Source organism: Gymnogyps californianus, chromosome 16 (genome assembly GCF_018139145.2).
Source record: "Gymnogyps californianus isolate 813 chromosome 16, ASM1813914v2, whole genome shotgun sequence".
Classification (NCBI taxonomy): domain Eukaryota; kingdom Metazoa; phylum Chordata; class Aves; order Accipitriformes; family Cathartidae; genus Gymnogyps; species Gymnogyps californianus.
The window spans coordinates 14,854,760-14,873,447 of NC_059486.1; positions in this window are offsets into that span (position 1 = coordinate 14,854,760).

Here is an 18,688-nt window from a genome sequence, read left to right on the forward strand (position 1 = left end):
TGCCGTCATCCCTTCCAGAGTGATGGACCTGCCCAGAACCTTTGCACGGCCCTTGCCTTTACCTCTCGGAGCAGCAGTTGGGCAGAGTGCGCTTCCGAGCTGTGCTGGGGAAATGGGTGGCTGGGGATGAAATTACTTTTAAAAGAAAAAAAAAATATCTGAGCAATTCCTTAATTTATTCCTGACCTGCAGCATCCCAGCCTCCTTTATGTGTGCAGAACAATTAAATTAAGGTTGCCTTTACCCATGTCCTGTATTGACATTCTCTGCTCAGCTTGCTTTCCCTTCAGACAAACAATACGCAAATCATCTCTTTGCACCCATAAAAATAAAGTGCAACTTGCCAATCCCCCTCGCGGTATTGTGCAAACCACAGTCCTTCGTCTCCATTTGCCACCCTCTTCTCAGTTTTTCTGATGGTAATTTCTGCCCTGAATGACTTCTTTTTGTTGTAAATAAAGCATGCACATATGGATTGGGAATGGTGCAAAAAAAAAAAAAAAAAAGAAAAAAAAAGCCTCTTCTGCTGCTGTTTGCATTCAAACTTGCATGCAGTGATTTTACAGCAAAGTATCAGTTTACAACTATTAAGAGAAAAAGGAAATGTTACGCAGGAACTAGAAATACTCCAGTCTTCCGCTGCATGCAGCACAACATCCTCTCTTCGTGTGGTATCTAATAAAGTGAGACTATTGGAAAAGAAAAAAAAAAAACCAAAACATGATGTTTTTTGGCTTCTTTCATTCCCTGCGGGAATACGGACCCCGGCATGAGCTGGTAGGGGTGGGCAGCTGTCCTAGTCGTGGGAATTTGTGGTGGGCTTGGGGGTGCTGGAAAGTTGCGTTGGGTTCAAGAGGCTGAGGAGGAGTTTGGGATGGCAGGGTGCAGCCCCTTCTCTGTGGGGAGAGGTCCCAGCCCTGCAGAGCTCGGCTTGGCTCTCCTGCACCCCTGGGGGGGTAACGGGGATGATGTGAGTGTTGGGGAACAGTCTGGGTTAAAATCCTGGGTGCACCGTGGGCATCGATCCTTTGTACACAGCCGAGACATCCGTGGGCTCCTGGGGGCAAACACGATGGGCACAGGCTGCTGGGGAAGACCACCGTGCACGTGGCGGTGGTTGCTGCTTTGCTCTGGCGCTTCCGCGGGTCCCCTCGAAAAGCAAAGCCACCCCATGAGAAACGAACCTCCTGGTGCCCTTCTTCATGCCCCAGCCCTTCTCCCCGGTTTGGGGGAGAAGGAGCCATCCCCTCGTGTAGCTGCAGCTCCTGTTGCGCCACTGCAGGAAAACACCCCCTCCGGCCGCTGCACCACCCAAGCAAATTATTTTTGGCATTTTTAGGCTCCATTTCCAGCAGATCATCAGGTGTGGGCCCCAGCGAAGGGCACGCCGGGATGGTGGGAGCCCCTGGGACAGCAGCGGGTGGTGGTTCCATGGGGACCGTGCCCCAGCCCTGGGCAGGGGGATGCAGGTGATGGCATCTCCTCTCCGGGGACACCCGCACCCTCCGGGGACCCAGAAAGGGCCCGTGGGGACAGAGCGGAGCCGGGGAAGGTGGCTGCACGGCAGGTCTGGCGCCGATGCCCAGAGACAGCAGCAGATGTCACTGATGCTCCAGGTATGGCAGGAGATGCCGCAAGGATGCCCACGACCAGGGCTAGCGTCCCCTCAGCACCCTCCATCCTGGTGGTGGGACCCCCTCAGTGTCACCCATCTTGGTGGCGGGACCCCTCACCCCTTCAGTAGCACCCATTGTGGTGGTGGCCCCCCAAATGCAGTCTTCATGCAAGCTGTCGCTGAGCCTCGAGGGATGACGGCCTTGGGGTGGTGGTGGAGCTGCCCCATCCCCATGGCTGCTCCCACACAACGCAGGTTTAACCCGTGGTTTCCCTGAGGCCAGGCCAGTGGCAGTTCTTCAGGAGAGGTCTGTGGGCACCTAAAGCCTCCTGAGGTGCCTACGCTGATGAAATGCCATCACAGCGCATTGCAGTTGGCTTGGGAATAATTGCCCAGGAGAGACCTGCAGGCCAGGGACCACCTTCCCCAGAACCATTGGTGGTCAACTGGACTCATCTTGGAGCAAAAAGGTCAAAATGGCAACTTAGATACCAGTTTGTGGTAATTAGGGTGTTTGTGTAAGAGCCAGCAGCAATGACTGGTATTGAAAACCTCCAAGATATTTAAAATTGCCATCTGGTGCTGCCTGTATGTACTGCTCTTAATGAGGACCCTGAGCTCTCCCACCGGTCAGGAGAAGACCTCATGTTCTCATGCACGGTGGCAGGAAAACAACCAGAGGTTAAACATACGCAGCAGTGACTGAACTGTCTGAGGCGATCTCCTCTTTGGCAGCAAACTCCAAGGAAAAGGGGAAAAATCAGGCTAGCTGCCGGTGAGCTGCAGGGTGCATTGGCATGTCTTCAGAGGACAAGGAGAGGGACGGCTTGTGAGGACAAGGAGCACGAAGCTCTTTGGTTATGTCACGCTGGATGCTAAGAGGCTTGAGCAGAGAAAATGGGTCATTTTCCAGAAAAGGTGAAGCTGTACACGTGCTCGCTCCCGGTGACTGCCAGTGGTGGTATTTTAGGTGGGGTGGGTGGAAGAAAGAGCAAACCACCATCCCCATAATTACCAGCTGTGCCGAGAACAGTGGGGCCAATTGCATCCCCCTTTTTCTGCTGCTAAAGCTTGTTCTCTTCCAAACCTTTAGTGGCAGGAAATAGTTGGGTCTTTGTCTTCCGAAAAAACAGTTCCCGGAGATGTCTAGCAGCCTTAAATTTGAGCTTTGACTTCCTTTTATTAGTGTTTTTCAGCATGAGAGCTTCCCATTGATTTTTCCTCTCTGCTGCTGCCCGGTGTTGGTGCGGCGAGTGGCCAGCCAAGAGGTCCCAGCTGAGATGTCCCAGCAGACTGGCCACCCAGCTCCGGCCGAGCACCAGAGCGAGCATCCCTCGTATCCCCTGTGATTAAGATGCCCCCTTGATTAACTGCGGGGCAAGGCAGCAGCGCTAGCTGTGGTCAGCTGTGAAGTCCTGAATGGGAAGTGCTTCAAAAGAGAGAAAGAGGCATTTGGAGCGAACCCATGGGGATAAGAGAGGGTCCTTTGTTCCCCCTAATTGATATTTCTGCTCCCATTTTCTTCTCAGCCTCTCTGAAAAGGAAGCCCTTGGATTGCAAATTGTGCTTGATCAGGACCATTATTTGCATGTTGTGCTTTTGTAGGTAGCTTTACAGTTTTAATTACATCTCACAACATCTGAACCGTTCTGCTGTTCCAACCGGTTTCCTTGCGTGTTAATTAGATTTAGACCTTTGGTGCAATCGATAGATTTTCATCTCGGTACTGGCCAAGCCAGTCATGACCAGTAATTTACAGCTCTAGTTGTTCTGAAATCAATACAGATTTGCTCTTCATTGAGAGGGCTGTAAAACACGGGTGACATCAGGCATGCTAAGCAGTTGACATGGAAGCAGGTCCCTTGCTTGTCTTGGAGAGTGGCCAGTACAATCAGAGAGGAAAAGCTACAGGACCGGCGAGTGGAGCAGACCTCTCCCGCTGAACGAGCACCGGGCTGAAGACGTTGACAAAGTGTTGGGCTCTTGCTCCTCTCCTGGAGCGGGAGATGCAAAATACAGTGTATGGCCAAACGGCTCCTCTCCAAGATGCAAGTTGCTCCAGAAGGTCATGGCAGCACCCAATGACCCAACTCATACCAGCATCCTATAGTGCTCTCTTCTAACCTATCTCCTTGGGGTATAACTCATAAAAAGAACACGTTATGGAGCTCTCATAACATGTCCTGCATGATCCCAGGGTGTCAGGAGGGCACTGAGGCTCTCCTGCTGCACTGAGCAGGAGAGAAACCTTCCATGGCTTTCCATCTTCTGGGGGAAAGAAGAAAATAAATAAAAGCAAACTTTTACTATTTAACATTTCACTTAAAAAAATAGAGAAGCTCAACTAAATAAATCCCTCTTCTATCCGCTTTCACGCCCAGCTTTTCAAAAAGCCTGCAGCTAGAAATCTCTTTATCTCGTAGGGCACAGATAACGATGTAATTATGAGCTCAGATCAATGGCTTTCATCTCGTCGGTGCTCAGCCTAAAAATAAACTGTTACTCTTTCACTCAGATGCACAGAGCTGGGGCTAGCATCTCCTCTGGGCCACTGGCCCACTGCAGAACCATTTACTGGCGGCCATGGGGCTGGAGACAGTCTGCTGTGGGGTCTGGAGAGTCCACAGAACTTTTCCCTGGCGGAAACGGAGGGTTTGGGTTGTCTTATTTCTGCAGGGTAACATTGAGTCCCGAGCAGGAGAGACCAGCGAAGATGCCCGGGTGATGCTCACCTCCTCCCGACCACCTCACGGAGCCTCTGCCGCATCCCCACCGCGCTGGTGGCTGCCGTGACATCGCCTGTGAAAAACGGAGACACGTTTTAGTGGTTGTGTGAGTTTCGGTGACTTTCTTGGGAAAGAAAAATCCAAAGAATAAATATCAGCCTTTTTTATTGCATGCTGCATAATAGGGATATAACTTATTGCCGTTGGAGAGCGGAGTGGTTGGCAGCTGCCATAAATCCCCAATTCCAATAGACTCTGCTTGCACTTAAACAAAAGTAACAACAGATGTACAGGCAAACAGCAAGCATAATTGGAACAGGGAGTGGAGTATTTTGATTAATCACAGCCTGAATATTAACTGGGCATAATGCTGATTTTCTTGTATAGGCAGAGGCCCCCGAAGGTGTACCTCTCTCCAGCTGACAGCGTCGGAATAACGAATGCACTAAATGTTGCGGTACTGCTGCTAGTCTGGGATGGGGCGGTCTGGCACGGCACCCGCAGCCCCGGCACGTGGGAACTGGATCGATGCCAGGCTCAACCGTAATAAAATTGTGTACCTGCTAATTGCACACCCAGCCCGCCTGCCCACGCTGGCCAACGTCACCCACTTGGGAGGGGAAAGTGGCATTTAATTAGCAACATGCGGGTCTGATCTTCTTCACCGTACTCCCACCCTCCCACGGCTTCAGTTCCGTGGCTTTGCTGCTTTCCAACCAACACTATTCGATCAAAGCTTGGGTGTCGCATTGAGCTCGTCTCAGCTACCGGGAGCCACAGCTTTCCCCTGGGGACTGCGTCTCCAACGAGCAGAATTTTCTGTGTGCTCATGTGGGTGTTTGGGATGGATCCTCTCTGGGTGGGATGCAGCCCAGTGGGATGGCCGGGCGTTGGAGGTGGGGTGCTGGGTACCAGTACCGGGCTGTGACAACCCCTGTGGTGATGCTGGAAATGAGACAACTGCTTTCAGCTCATCTTTCCTGAAAGCATCTGTCTGCAAAGGTTGAGGTCGGCTGTCCTTACTCGGTCTTTGCCTTGGTGACACCTTCATTAATCTAATCAGTCCAGATTAAATTATATCACAGCTCAGATTAAAAAAATCAAAACCGGGACCAGATTTGGATTAAAACGTACGGTTGCAAGTGAGCCTGGCTTGGCAGAAAGCAAGCAGACAAATAAGGGAAAATTCTGACTGAGAACCCTTTGCAAGACTAAAATTGATGCTTGTGGCACCAGAGCAGCCCACGGTCCCCGCGGGGGTGGGAAGGGGTGCACCCCCACCCGCCGGGCCCTGCCACGCTGCTGCAGCCCCTTGCATCACGCTGCTGCACTGAGTCAGAGGCGGAAGATCGAATTTTACTGTAATCCAGGTGGAGTTAATACTAGCTGGGAACAGTTTATTGCAGAACGTGGGCCTGGCAGGAAAGGTGATGGGAGCTGAGAAGCAGCGAGACGTCGCGGAGGCTTTGCCAGCGTGTCACCGCTATGGAGGGTGCCGCATTATATGCGTATATATGCGCAATACAATAATATCGTATTATATGCAAACCCATTTTTGCATCCTCACCCCACGACGTAGGCAGCACGCAGAGGGCACCTTTCGGGTACGTTTTGGGGATGCTAGGCAATGAATCAAAGCCCCTCACCTAAGGTCACGGGCAGAGCTGGCTGCCTGCAGTGCTGCCCGCTCCTCCGGCAGCGGCTGGGCAGGGAGCGGGCGAGCTGCCGTGCTGCCCTGGGCAGATCAGGCAGCGGGAGCCCGGCGCCTGCCTTCAGACCTGAATTAAGTAGCTGGAGTCAAGATGGAAACTGAAGTTATCTGCTTTTAGAGAGCTGAGCAGGTTCTCTGAATCCATTAGGGTTGCAGAGATAACTGATTTCTCGGGTTTTCTGGCAGCGCTGTGAAAAAAAATCTCGACAAACTAGCTCCTTCCAAAAACTGTCAAAGCAAAAAAGACTCATCTTGATCAGGTCGAAACTGGAAAATAAAAGCCCTGGCACACGAAAAGAAAAAAAAAAAAATTACTGTTGGGTCAAAGGGAATTGGCATTGAGGAGAAGCGTTCAGGGTATTTGTAAACAGGGTGGGCTGAATTTGAGAGAGAAGGAGCCTAAGAAATTCATGGGTGTCTCTATCACTCCTCTTTGTTCCCGGGGTGAGGGTCAGCATTATTAATTAAGGGCTAGATAGGCAGAGCTGAATAGCTGATTGTTATCTACCTGATAAGAGCCCTGCCATGGAAACCCTGAGTGGTACAGCCAACATTTCAAGAGCCTCAGCAAATCAGGGTTTTATTCAGCCTGCTAACAAAGAGTATTTTCCTTCTAAAACCCAAATTATTCAGATATGCACGATTCCCACTCAGCTGTGAAAGGCAGGTGGGATCTCCAGGGGCTGAATTCAGCATGTCTCAGCTACGTGCCTTATCTCCAAAGCTCTGCCCGTCCCCAAGGACAGGGCGTTCCTGAACGCCCAGCTCTGCCCTCACCTTGCCGGAGTTCATCCGCAGGCATCGCTTTCATCCCCAGCCGTTTGCTGCTCTCGTGTGTGTTTAACGGCCTGGCCTCGCAAACTTGCTGTGGTCGAGTAGCTGGAAAGTTTTCAGAGAAACAAGCCTTTTGAGACAGCTAGGCAGGAAAACTAGGTAGGAAAACCTGCCTAAGTGAAAGCTATTCTGCCAGTCCAGAGGAAAGTAGATCAAAACACGCTATATATATTGAATATATAGTATTTATACCTGAGGCCCCTGAATCCAGCCTGCTCCTTGCAGCAGTTTCTAGCTAGTCCTGAACCACCAGCCTTTTTTTCCACCCACATCCATACGTGCGGCAATTTTAATATACGAGCTGCTGCATCCCGGGCAGGAGGCTCAGGATTACCCCGAAGTAATCCTTTCTTCACTAGCTGCTCAGAAACATCCCGCCACCCTGCTGCAGAGGCTCTGCTGCCCAAATATATCACTTCTTGGTGGAGATACTATGCTGAGTGATGCAGGGGAGCAGGGGGATGCTCAGCAAAGCATGGGCAGCGGAGGGAGCAGGGGCTCGTCTCAGGAGGGCGGTCCTCTCCTCTCGCAGTGGGGAGAAGCTGGAACCCCTGGATTGCGTCTTCCCTTGCCAGGAAACCTCCCCACAGCTGGAGTCTTGGCCTTGCTGTCTTCCCAAAGACCAGGATTTCTCTCCAGGCTTGCCCTGTAGATGGGCTCAAAATGATTCCAAGGTTTGGGGACCTTATTCCTGCCCCCTGCCCCATTTTGCATGACAAGACCTGGATCCACCCTCATTTTAAGGCTGGCCTGGAGGGCTGGTTTTGCAAAGCTGAGCTTGCAGGGTGATGTTCTTACCTGCCGGACCTGCTGTGTTGGTCAGTGCCATGGGTTCTGGCATACCCCGAGCTGGTCCTCGCCTCTCCTCTACGCCAACCAGGAGAGATGACGTGTTGGTCAGGACAAAGACAAGCGATGGAGACGGCGGTGGCACAGGACACGCTTCCCATGCAGTGGACCTGTGCCGTCCATCGTGTGTGTGCCCTGCATGCAAGGAGAAAGAACTCGCCATGCTCTGGGCCCCCCTCCTTAGCCCTCCTCTTCTTCTCCCCCTCTCTTGGAGCTTCTTGGGCACAGGGAGCAGAAATACCAAGCCCCGGCTTGCTCTTCTGCTTGAGCAGAACCGTCTGGAACAGCGTCTGGGAAAAAAAGGAACGATGTTTCCCACAACAGCAGCTTTTTAATATGAGCGAAAACAGAGCCAAGCGTGAATAATTCAGAGAGAGACATGAGCTCAGTTTTCGTATGCAACGGGCAAACACTTTGGTTTTTATGGCTGTGTTTGCTTAAAGCAGCAAGAGGGTGTGACAGCGGCTTGCACGGGTCCCGAGCACCCGGCGTGGGCTTGCCTCTGCTTGCTGTGGGCTGGACCACCCAAAGGATGGCTTCTCCTCCCTGCCTGGGGAAATACCTTTCCTCCTGGCCACAGACACACGTGCAAACTTGTAAACACCCAGTGGTCTCCCCACCGTTAATCATCTTGACCCATGGACTGCTCTGGGCTGCAGCCATGCTGGGTGCAGCTCTCATTAGAAAGCAGAAGCACGAAGCAAAGTACATTAACCGTCTGCCGAATTAAAAGCCCAGCAAAAGGGAAATCAAAACCCAGAAGGTCCCTGGTCCAGGGGTGCACAGCGAAGCTCCGGTGCTGAGCCAGCAGGCACAGGTAGCGTGTCTCGGTGCACATGAGGATAATCCTGTGTCAGAGCGGCTCTCCTGGAGATATAACATTATCGATTGCTTTTGTTTTACAAGCAGCGTTGACATGATAATATTTGGCAGCAACATTAACACTGAAATATGAGCTGCACTTGAGTCTTTTTATATTTAATTGTTTGAAAAATGACACGGGGAAGGCATTTGTGCCCTGGCAAGCTGCATACCTGTCAGATGGTGCTGCCAGCGGTGTGGGGAGATGCTGATCAACAGGCTGGGGACATGCACGGAGCCGGGGAGACGCTGCCGGCACTGCAGAGCCTGTATGCTGCGGGGGACGGTGTTGGCCACCCCACCCCTTCCCGGTCCCTGGCATCTCAGGGTCCTGCAGCAGTCACGGAGCGAACAAGGGTGCTGCAAAGTTTCCTGCGCTCATGGAAGCGGCCGCTGGCAGATGGGGCTTTGGCTGCTGTCCCTGGGGCAGAGCATGACGGGGACAGCACGGGGAGGTGGGGGCAGCGGGTGCATCGGGGTCACCCATCCATAGGAAGAGCCACTGGTGGTGGTGGTGCAACGTTTATTCGTCCCAGTTTATCTCCCATGTCTTCTTTTCCTAATCAACCTGAAACACTTGTCAACATCCTACGCGGGGAGCGCGGGAGGAAGGCAGTGTGCAGAGGGAGGTGGAGTGCGCTGACATTTAATTCAGACAAGGACTTATGCCGAAATAGAGTTAAAAATTACGATCCCAGTGCCAACCAGCTGCAGTCAAAAGCATGGGAGAGCCGCAGTTGGGGGGATGCTGGTCTGTCCCTGGGGTGGGGGGGGATGTTCCCCCGGGGGTATGGTACCCCCAGGCAGGACCTGCTTTCGGAAAGGCATCTGGGAATGGGGGAGTGAAAGGTGGCATAGGCGTTGTGGTACATACAGGTCAAGCCAAAAGCTTAATAAAAAGCCTCGTGTGTGTTTCCAGCCCCGGGGGTGCAGGCGGGGCTCCTCGGCGGAGCGTGCCCGGGGGGCTAGCGCATGTCCCGTGCTCGGCAGCATGCCTGCGCTGGAGTGTGGGGCTGGCCCACGGCCAGCGCCTCTCGGCACCCGGCAGGACGGGGCTTTGAAGGCTGTTGGCAGCAGATTGGTTTAATCATCAAATTGCAGGGGAGAGGCGACGTGGCAGGTCACCTTGGCCATTCGGCCGCCTGTTGCACATCCTTCCCCTGACCGAACTGAAATGGTCCCTCTTGCACCCTCTCTGCTTCCCCCCCTGCTCGCCTCCAGCATTGCCCCAGCAGCGCAGGGAGGACCCCACCATCACCCTACTTACACCCCCCGATCTGACAGCTCTCTTTAGCCTCAGCTGCCACCGGCGCTTGAAGAGCAGCTTCCTCCCTCCACTTCATCTTTCTTTTTTTTTTTTTGCCCCTGAGATGTCCAATTCGCAGTGGTTTTATTATGTTTGTTCGAAAAAGCCTTGCGGCATAAATCCGAAACCACCGATTCCTTTACTGCTCCCCGCTGACCTCCCTGCGCTTGCTCAGCCCTGTCCGGATAGCAGGAGGTCTGCAAAGGTGGGGACTAAAACCAGCAAGAACACTTGGTGCCCACCGAGGTTTGGCAGATAGTTGGAGGTGCAGTTGCCCTGGCGTTGCCTGTGGTTTGGGGAGCAGCCCTGCCAGGCTGTCCCCATCTGCACACTGTCCCCAGGGGAGGGGAAGGCATTCCCACGGTGACAGCGGAGGTGACAACAGCTAAGCCACAAACTTGGACCCTCCACAAGTGCAAATCTGGGAGCACTCAACCCAATTTCCAAAGAGTAAAGCGAGGCGAGCCAGGAGTATCGCCATGGGCTTCTGGGGATGACGGGAGAGGCTCGGGGACATGTCCTTGCACAGAGGAACTGTCTTCTCCCGCTCCCCAGCCACCTCCAGGGACTTGGGAACAACCAGGGGGCCGGAGATACAGATGCCATGATGGGGACCGCCGGCGGATGGGGCCGGGCTCGGCCGCTGCCGTCCCCTCCCTTCCCAGGCACTTTAATAGCATTAGGCTGACAAAAATGGTTTTAAAAGCCGCTCTTCCCAGCTGCAGCATTTCCAGCTCCAGCGGGCTGGAGTGACGTTCGCCCGGCACTTAAGCAATTGGGTGAATTAGCAGCTCAGGCCGGACGCTGGCAGATGCCTGGATTGATTTTCAGCCCTTTTGTGCCATCCATCATGGGCACGTCCCAGTAAATCCCGGGGGACGGCTGAGAGCGTTGCTGGCAGCGCTGGGGCTTGGCGACCCGGTACGTGCCAAAATGCCACCAAGGCCACCTTGAACTTCGTGGTTGCCACTTGAAATGTCACAGCGGTGGCAGGGAGCCAGAGCCGGTCCCTCTCCTCTGGGGAGCAGCAGGGCTGGGCTGTCGGGGTGAAGATGATGGGTGTGGGGTTTGGTTTGTGGTTGCTTGCTCCTTCCCCTGGGGACCCGGGCACGGGGCCATGTGTCAGACCCGGGATGCTGCAGTCCCGGGGCCGGGTGGTGACGCTGCTGTCAGCAGCGCTGGTGACAGACCGACACCTTGTCTGGGGTGAGACACGGGACCTCTTAGACCTCCTCCCAGACATAGAGGGTAGAGGTTTTCTGGAGACCAAGGGACAAGACCTAAGGTGGGGTGGAAACCCATCGCTCTGCTTTAGCTCACGGAAAGGTCAGTCCTTGCCTGATTGGGAATGTGGTGACCTAAAACTGCACCTCCTTAAATGCCGATGAATTTGTGAAAGGGGGGGAAGGCAGACATCTGCACCGGGGGGGCTTTATAAGCATTACTGTGGAAAGGGGCATTTTTAAACGTGGCAACTTATTTATGTCTTTTTTTCCTCAGCGTGGAAAGGAACATTTTTAAACATAGCAATTTATTTATGTCTTTTTTTTTTTCCCCAGCTTTTTATTTATATTTTTTAGACAGATACTTATCAGGGTGAGGTGTGACTGGATCTATTGCTGCTGAGATCATGACAGCAGCACCCAGCCAGCAGATCTGGGGTTTCTCCCATGTCGTGCCAGTGCCACGGACCAGCTCAGAGGCCAGGGACCGGGATGTGTGCCAGCCCGGCACGGCACGGGGAGGGAGGGAGGCAGGGCACTGCCGCAGGAGCTCGCCCAAGGAACAGCTTCCCAACACAGCCGAGCACTCAGTCCTGCTCACGAGTCCTCGCTTGCTCCATCAGCAAATGGGCCCTGCTTGAGCTGAATAATTCAGGCTCTGCAGCGGCTGCCGGTCCCGCGGGTGTGCAGCACCGCCGGAGAATGCCAACGAGGCCGGCGCTGCAGAGCAGCAACAGCAGCCGCCATTTGGACCCAGAAAGCTGAAAACTGAATCCTTCCCCCCAACCCGAGCGATGCCACCCCAACCCCCGGGGCATGTCCCCTTCCCGAAAGAACCAAACTGCATTTTGAAGCCCTGAGAGCCAAGTTGCATGGTACAGGATGCGGTGCTGGCACAGCAAATCTGCTCCTGGCTGCCTACTATGAGATGCAATTGATGTCGTGGCCTCGGGGACGTGAGTGATGACACGAGGTGGTTTCAGGACAAGGAGCACCCAGGGGGCTGGTGGGCAAACAGACCTTGTCCCCAGGTCCTGGTCACTCCAGTCCAAGAGGTGCACCTGATGCTGGAGGAAAGCTGGGTTGTCCTTGCAGCATCCCTGCCCTTCGCCTCCTCATGCTCTCCCAAGGCTCCTCCCGGGGGGATGCTCCCGGCATCGCGTGGTGCAGAGGCAGGCGTCACATCCCTGTGGAGAGGCAGCGGCCGTGGGAGAGCCGGCGAGTCGGCCCCGAGCCTGAGAAGCAGGAGCATGGAGGCTGCAGCTGAAGCAAAGCTGCTTCATGCCCCCCATTTCACGGTGCCCCCCCTCACGTTGCAACGCTCCTATGAAGCTGCAGGGGTGGCGGGTCCACGAACCCCCGCTGTCAGCTCCAGCCATCCCTGCGGCGTCAAACAGAGCCGGATGCTTCCGAGTCTGATGAATAAGAAGTCGTGTGCCAGAATAAAATGCCCAGTGCCAGGCTGGGATGGAGGGAGACAGAAACCATCCCTGCTCCTCGGTGGGTCTGTTTCTGTGGGGCAAAGATGTGCTGATGGAGCTGGGATCGGGGTCCTGAGCGGCACCGGGCGCGTTGCACATCATGGGGTATCGAAAGGGGGTGTAACGGTGCCGAGCACCCCGCAGCTCGGGCAGCCGTCCCTCCTGCAGCTGATCGAGCTGTCAACATCCCTGCTCCATTTTCTGGATGCACCGGGCTGTGTACGAAATAATTTGCTGAGAATCATTAACCTAATGATGGAGGCTTTCGATAAACGGCTTAGCCTGGCTGTGGGGAAAATGGGCTTAATAACGGCTCTGGAGAGAGACACGAAAAAAGAAAGTGGAAGGAGCGGGGGTGGGCTCGAGGGGGCACCGAGGGCAGTGCTGGGGTCTGCCACCAGCCCCCCCGAGCCCAGCGGCTCTCAGCCCCATCCCACCCCTCTCCTTCATCCTGGAGAGGGGAGAGGAGCAGGAATGGGGTGTGAGCACCAGAATCCTGCCCAGCCGAGGGATTCATGGATAAAACCCCAGGACCACGTCCCAGCGCTGCTCCGGGGCCAAAGGGGAAACTAAAAAGCAGCTTCGGGACCACAAATACTGGAGTCTGGGGAAAACTTTGTGCCAAAGAAAACGCAGAAGATGTTTTTGGCAGAGCTGAGCCGTTTTCCCAGGCAGGTTTCACCTTGCCCTGAGAGCAAGGTTGCATGCTCCTGGGATGGGGCAGCCCCAGAAAGACTGAATCACCCCAAAAAACAGTGCTAGGGTGTGGGTCAGGCCCTTCTCCTTCCCCTGGGTAAATGGATGCTGAAAGCAGGGCCACTGGGACCCCCCCGATGGCACTGGTGAGTGCAGTGAATCCCAGCCGGGGCAGCCCTGTGCGTCCTGCGAGTGACGGTTTGCTGGGAAGCGGTGACATTTCAGAAATTTGCTTCCTTTCCGATTTGCAGCGAAAACCCATAAAAACCCTTCCGTGGAAGAGCAGCGGTGGCAATGGTTTGCTTGGAGCCACCCCGTCGCCCCAGGAGCACATCCCAGAGCCCAGCGGGTGCTTCTGGGTGCCCTCGCCACCTCCCCGGCCCCGGAGTGACAGCAGCGATGCTGCACGGGGTGTGAAATCACATCCACAGCCCCCGTGTTCCTCCACCCCCCCTTCGAGGGAGAGCTTTGATAAATGTCACGGCAGCCCCGCTCCTATTTGGGGACCAGAACTGAGCCCTCCATCCCCCTGGGATGTGCAGCACCGCAGCTTTTGCACGGTCGGGCATATTTTGGGGATGCAGCTCCCTGGGACGGGGGGGAACCTTGGGGATTTGGGTGCCCCTGGGCGTGGGGGGCACCGAGGGTCCCAGCACTCGCACCCAAACGGAGACCCAGGCTAAGGCAGGACCTCGACAGGCAGCTGCCCGCAGCCCCCCAGCACTGACCCCACCGTCTGCTTTCCATCCCCGCTGGCACTAATGGCTCCGTGTCGAATCACTGTCCGGGCTGGTTCGGGGAGGGCGCAGCAAACGCCGGCGGCTCTCGCCTCATCTCACCGGCGCACGCGGGGAGCCGGGGGGCAGACACCGGGTGGTCCCCCTCTGCCAAAAGCGGAGCTGGAGCCCCGGGATGCTCGACGAGGGGAGCCCCGCAGCTTCAGCGCGGTCTTGCGAGGCTGCGGGAAGCAGAGCGACGCCGCAGGGAGTTCAAATCACTTCACAGTGGGGATCAGCACGGGGGAGAAGGAAGTTTGGGGAGAAATATTCCCATTTATGTACAGAAATTGTGCCAGACAAGCAGGTTTTGACAAGAAGCTATGAACAGGCAGAGGAAAGAGAAATGCCACCGGCTTTCATCTTTATGTCTTTTTGCAATTTTTATGTCTGAATCGGAATTAACTTTTGAGCTGGAAAAGCACTAACTGCTGATAATTAAGCCCAAAATGCATCGGTCTCAACGTTAGATGTCACCCACACACCCCCGTTCAGTCCCCAGCCCTATTATTTTAAATTGATGCAATTATTCATCTTGCAGAGTAATATATTTTTTGTTCTCCAGTGCCCAGTAGACCTTAAAGCAGAACAAATGCTTTAATAAAATCGAGATGGTGCTTCCTGGAAGCCAGAGCACCGGGTTATTAAGAAGAGGAGCAGGTTTGGGAATCTTTAGTAGATTATTGCCTAATATTTTTTTCTTGCAACATATCTATATCATTAGTAAATGTTTTCTGTTCACTGATTAACTTTGTTTATTTCTTAATTAGGTTTAGCACCGTCTGTCTCGTGGTTGCAAAATAATTGTTTGATTAATGTGCCTGAATATACAATTTCATTAAGCCCCCCGAATCAGTTCTGTACCAATTAGCCACGCCGTAACATGCAGATCTGGGACATTAGAATGACAATTTTAGCCCATTAAGTAATAACTGTTATATTGATTGGTGATAATGGAGCAGAGGCAGTAAATCTACGTTCGGCTGAGTTACAGCGTCCCGGGGGGTGAAGTTGGGGCGACGATGGCTGCACCCCAACAGCACCCGCCACTCCCCGCCGGTCCAGCTCCCTTTTGCCACCAGTCAGTGATTAAGTGGCTTTAATTAAGTCTTTCAGTTTGGGTGTCCAGGTGAGGACGTCAGGTTTAGCCGCCCGCGGTACCTTTTTGGGTGATGCTTCCAGGCGGGGTGGGCGATCTGGGTGAGGTGTGCCAAAACGAGAGCGCAGCCCGCCTGCGCCTTCTCGCGAGCCTCCGCTCCGAGTGGGATAGGATTCTCAATGAGTAATTAGTAACGATGGTGAAATTAACGCTTCCCTTTCAATGGCAATGAGCTGCGCCTTGTGGGATGAGGAAGGGATGGGATGGGATGGGATGGGATGGGATGGGATGGGATGGGATGAGATGGGGATGGGATGGGAAGGGGGAATGGGAGTGAGAATGGGATAGGGAGAAGGACAGGAGAACAAATGGGGATGGGATCGGGACAAGAACAAGAACAGGAATGGGACAGGGATGAGGACAGGAAGGGGCACAGGGCCAGAGAGGGGACACTGCCAAGGAGGCGGCTTGGCTGCTGACCCCGAAGGAGGTGAGATGACCGCCTGGTTGTGTCAGACATGGCCAGAAACGTGTTTGGAAATGCTTTTCCACTGGGGAGGAGGAGAAGGTGGGGGACAAACAAACCGTTTTCCATTTTCCTAGGCGATATGCCAGCCTGCGAGGATGTGACCCTGGTACAGCTTTACAACTAGTAACGCTCCAGAAGAGCCGATGTGAGAGCGAGTTACTATATTTGCTCTCACCACAACTGTGGCTTTTTTTTTTTATGCTGGATTCTGCTCTCAAAAACTAGGACACAGCCATTACACGTGTCTGCTCGAAAGCTACAGTAATCTCCTGCCATCGGTCGGGGCCGGGGAGGCTGCGTGCCGGCAGCCCTCCGGCCAGGGAGCAGCGGGTGCAGGTTTTGCCGGGTGTCCGAGCGCTCCGCGGGCTCCGGATCCGGCACTGCCAGCAGCTCAGCGGCAGTGAGGGGAGGCTAGAGGGGACGGCCACCCCCGGGAGCCCCTCAAACCTCATCCCGTTTGTAGAGCTGAGGTTTTGCAGGACCCCGTGGCGATGTCACCTGTGCCTGGGGACTGCCAGGCAGTGATGGCCACGTGTCCCTTCCTCCCTCCCACCCGCGATGCCACAGCTCTGGCCACGGCCAGCCGGCTCAGCAGAGGGGCAGGCAGCTCAAAAGCAGTTTTTTTTCCTGAAAATAGGTGTGTAGGTAGGAAAGTGAGGCTGTGGAGTGAGTCCTGCCCTTACTAGACATTGGGGAGTCACTGGGTGCCATCACTACGGAGCTTCTGGCCCTCACACATGTCTCTCTATATATGTATATACAGAATATATACATACTTACATCTAGGTGTTTCTTTCCCTTACAAGCCCTGTTTCCACCAGTCGGTGGGCACTGCTTTGCCCGGGAAGTCTTTTCTCTTTTTCTTCCTTTCTTTTTTAAACCAGCAATTAATTCCCTCTTACCGGAGGGGAGAAGCATGCCCAGACGACGGCGTGTACTCGGCTCATCTGTAACACACCAACGAGGAAATGCGAACAGCAGAAAGCAGTAATAACGGCAGATGATGCAGGGGGAAGCTCGGGCTGTGATGGGCACTGAAGGATGGTTGGTGTAAAAACCGGGCGGTGAGCGGCTCTGAGCTGTGCCGAAAAAACCCTTCCAGCCCCAAAACCACGGCATTTTAGCTGCCCTCGGTGTCCCCATCCCAGGGCTGCAGGTCTCTCATGGGGATGAGGTTTTTTCCATATCTCCAATGGGAATTTCCTGCTGCAATGCCTAGAGCTGCTTCCCATGTGGGCTCCAGGGTGGGAGATCTGTGGGACTGGGACCAGGACCAGGACCAGTACCAGGACTGTGGCTGTGCCGGGTCTCGGGCAGGTCTGAGCAGTCTGCAGCAGGCAGCCCTGGGGCACGCGGGTTTGGGGATGGAAGCAGAGCCAGGGGAGCACCACCGAGGGCAGATTGTGGCTCCGTCAGAGCCAGGCTGGCTGCCTGGCCTGGGGAAGGATGCGGCCCCGCAGCGGTGCTGTGTGCATGCAGGGGACTCCACGCTGTCCCTTGCCCTGTCCTGCTAGTGCTAGTGCTAGTGCTAGTGCTAGTGCTAGTGCTAGTGCTAGTGCTAGTCTGCAACCCCAGCACACACCGAGCTGCTGGCCCGGCCACCCTCGAAAGCCACCTCGCTCTCCAGCACCAGCACCGGGCATTTTACCAGTGGTTAATTTGCGATGTACCGTTGGCCTTCGTCACACCGGGGAATGGCTGAAATCGTCATTTTCTTTTGTACGGGAACAAGCAGACCTGGACTTCATGGGCTTTATTCTCACTTCAATGCATTAACATTGACTGGAATTATCTGCAGAAGTCTCCCAGGCGTCATTTGGAGGAGGGCAGCCCTCGGCGAGCTCTGCTCCCAGCCAGGGACATAGTAGTAGTAGTAGTAGTAATAATAATAATGATAAAAAATACAATGGCCACCTTCGAGATAAGGGGAATGGCTCCGGACGGCACAGGCAAGGCTTGTTTCTTTTGCAAGAAAGGAGAGGAGAGCTGCGCTTCTGCCGAGCGGCTGCTCCATCCCTGTGCCAGCCCTAATTCCCAAAGTGGGGCTGGGCGAAGCCCTGTGGGAGCCATTCCCCTGCCCTCATCCCGGCCCTTGGATGCTCCTCACCAGCGAGGAGGAGGTCAGAGCAAATCATTCTGCCAGCAGCAATCACTGACCATCACCATGCCGGGGCTGCCAGGGGAGGATGGCTAAACGGGGTGAAAATGGGGATTTTTTAAGGTTTTCATAAGTTTCCCTATTCCAAGCAGGAATAAGGCTGAGCTTGCCTCACTGTACCCCATCTTTTCCCCATCCAGCGGCATCTCGAGTACAAACCAGACCCAGGGAGGGCAAGGAGCATCTCCGGCTTCTGCTGCTCCACCGCAGCAGCGCTCGGCACCGCCTGGCACAGCACGGGGGAGCAGCCGGCTCATTTATCAGCCAGCACTAAATGAAGACGCCGAAATCCCGTAGCAAAGCCACGCGAAGCAATTTCGCCTCCAGATCCGCTCCTCCGTTGAAGCATCAGGGTGAGCCCCCACGCGCAGATGGTTTCTCCGTTCCTCCCCCGGCGAAACACCTGCGCTGCCTCCCCTGCAGCAGCCCCCGCGCCGCCTCGCCTGCCGGCGGGGAAGCCGCTGCCACGAGGATTTGGGGATCTGTTCAGGTTGGGGATGCCCTGACCCACCGGCCACCCTGGGGATGGACCAGAGCCACCCCCAGGGCTACGGCCAGGAGCAGCCACGGCCACAGGCTGAGCCCCAATGCTTCTGGAGGAGGGGACGAACTGGTTCGCCAGCAAATTTACGGCCCTGCCGTACGCCCTCTCCGTCTGTGATTGAAGATCTGCGGAGCTGCCCTCTGCCAGAGCCAGGGCTGGCCGCTGCCGTGGGGCGGAGGGCAGAGCATCGCCCGTGCCCCTGCCCCAGCCCTTCCCCACATCCATCACTGTCCCCCCAGGCATATAATCACGCATGACCCGTGCCCGAGACCCACGCTGC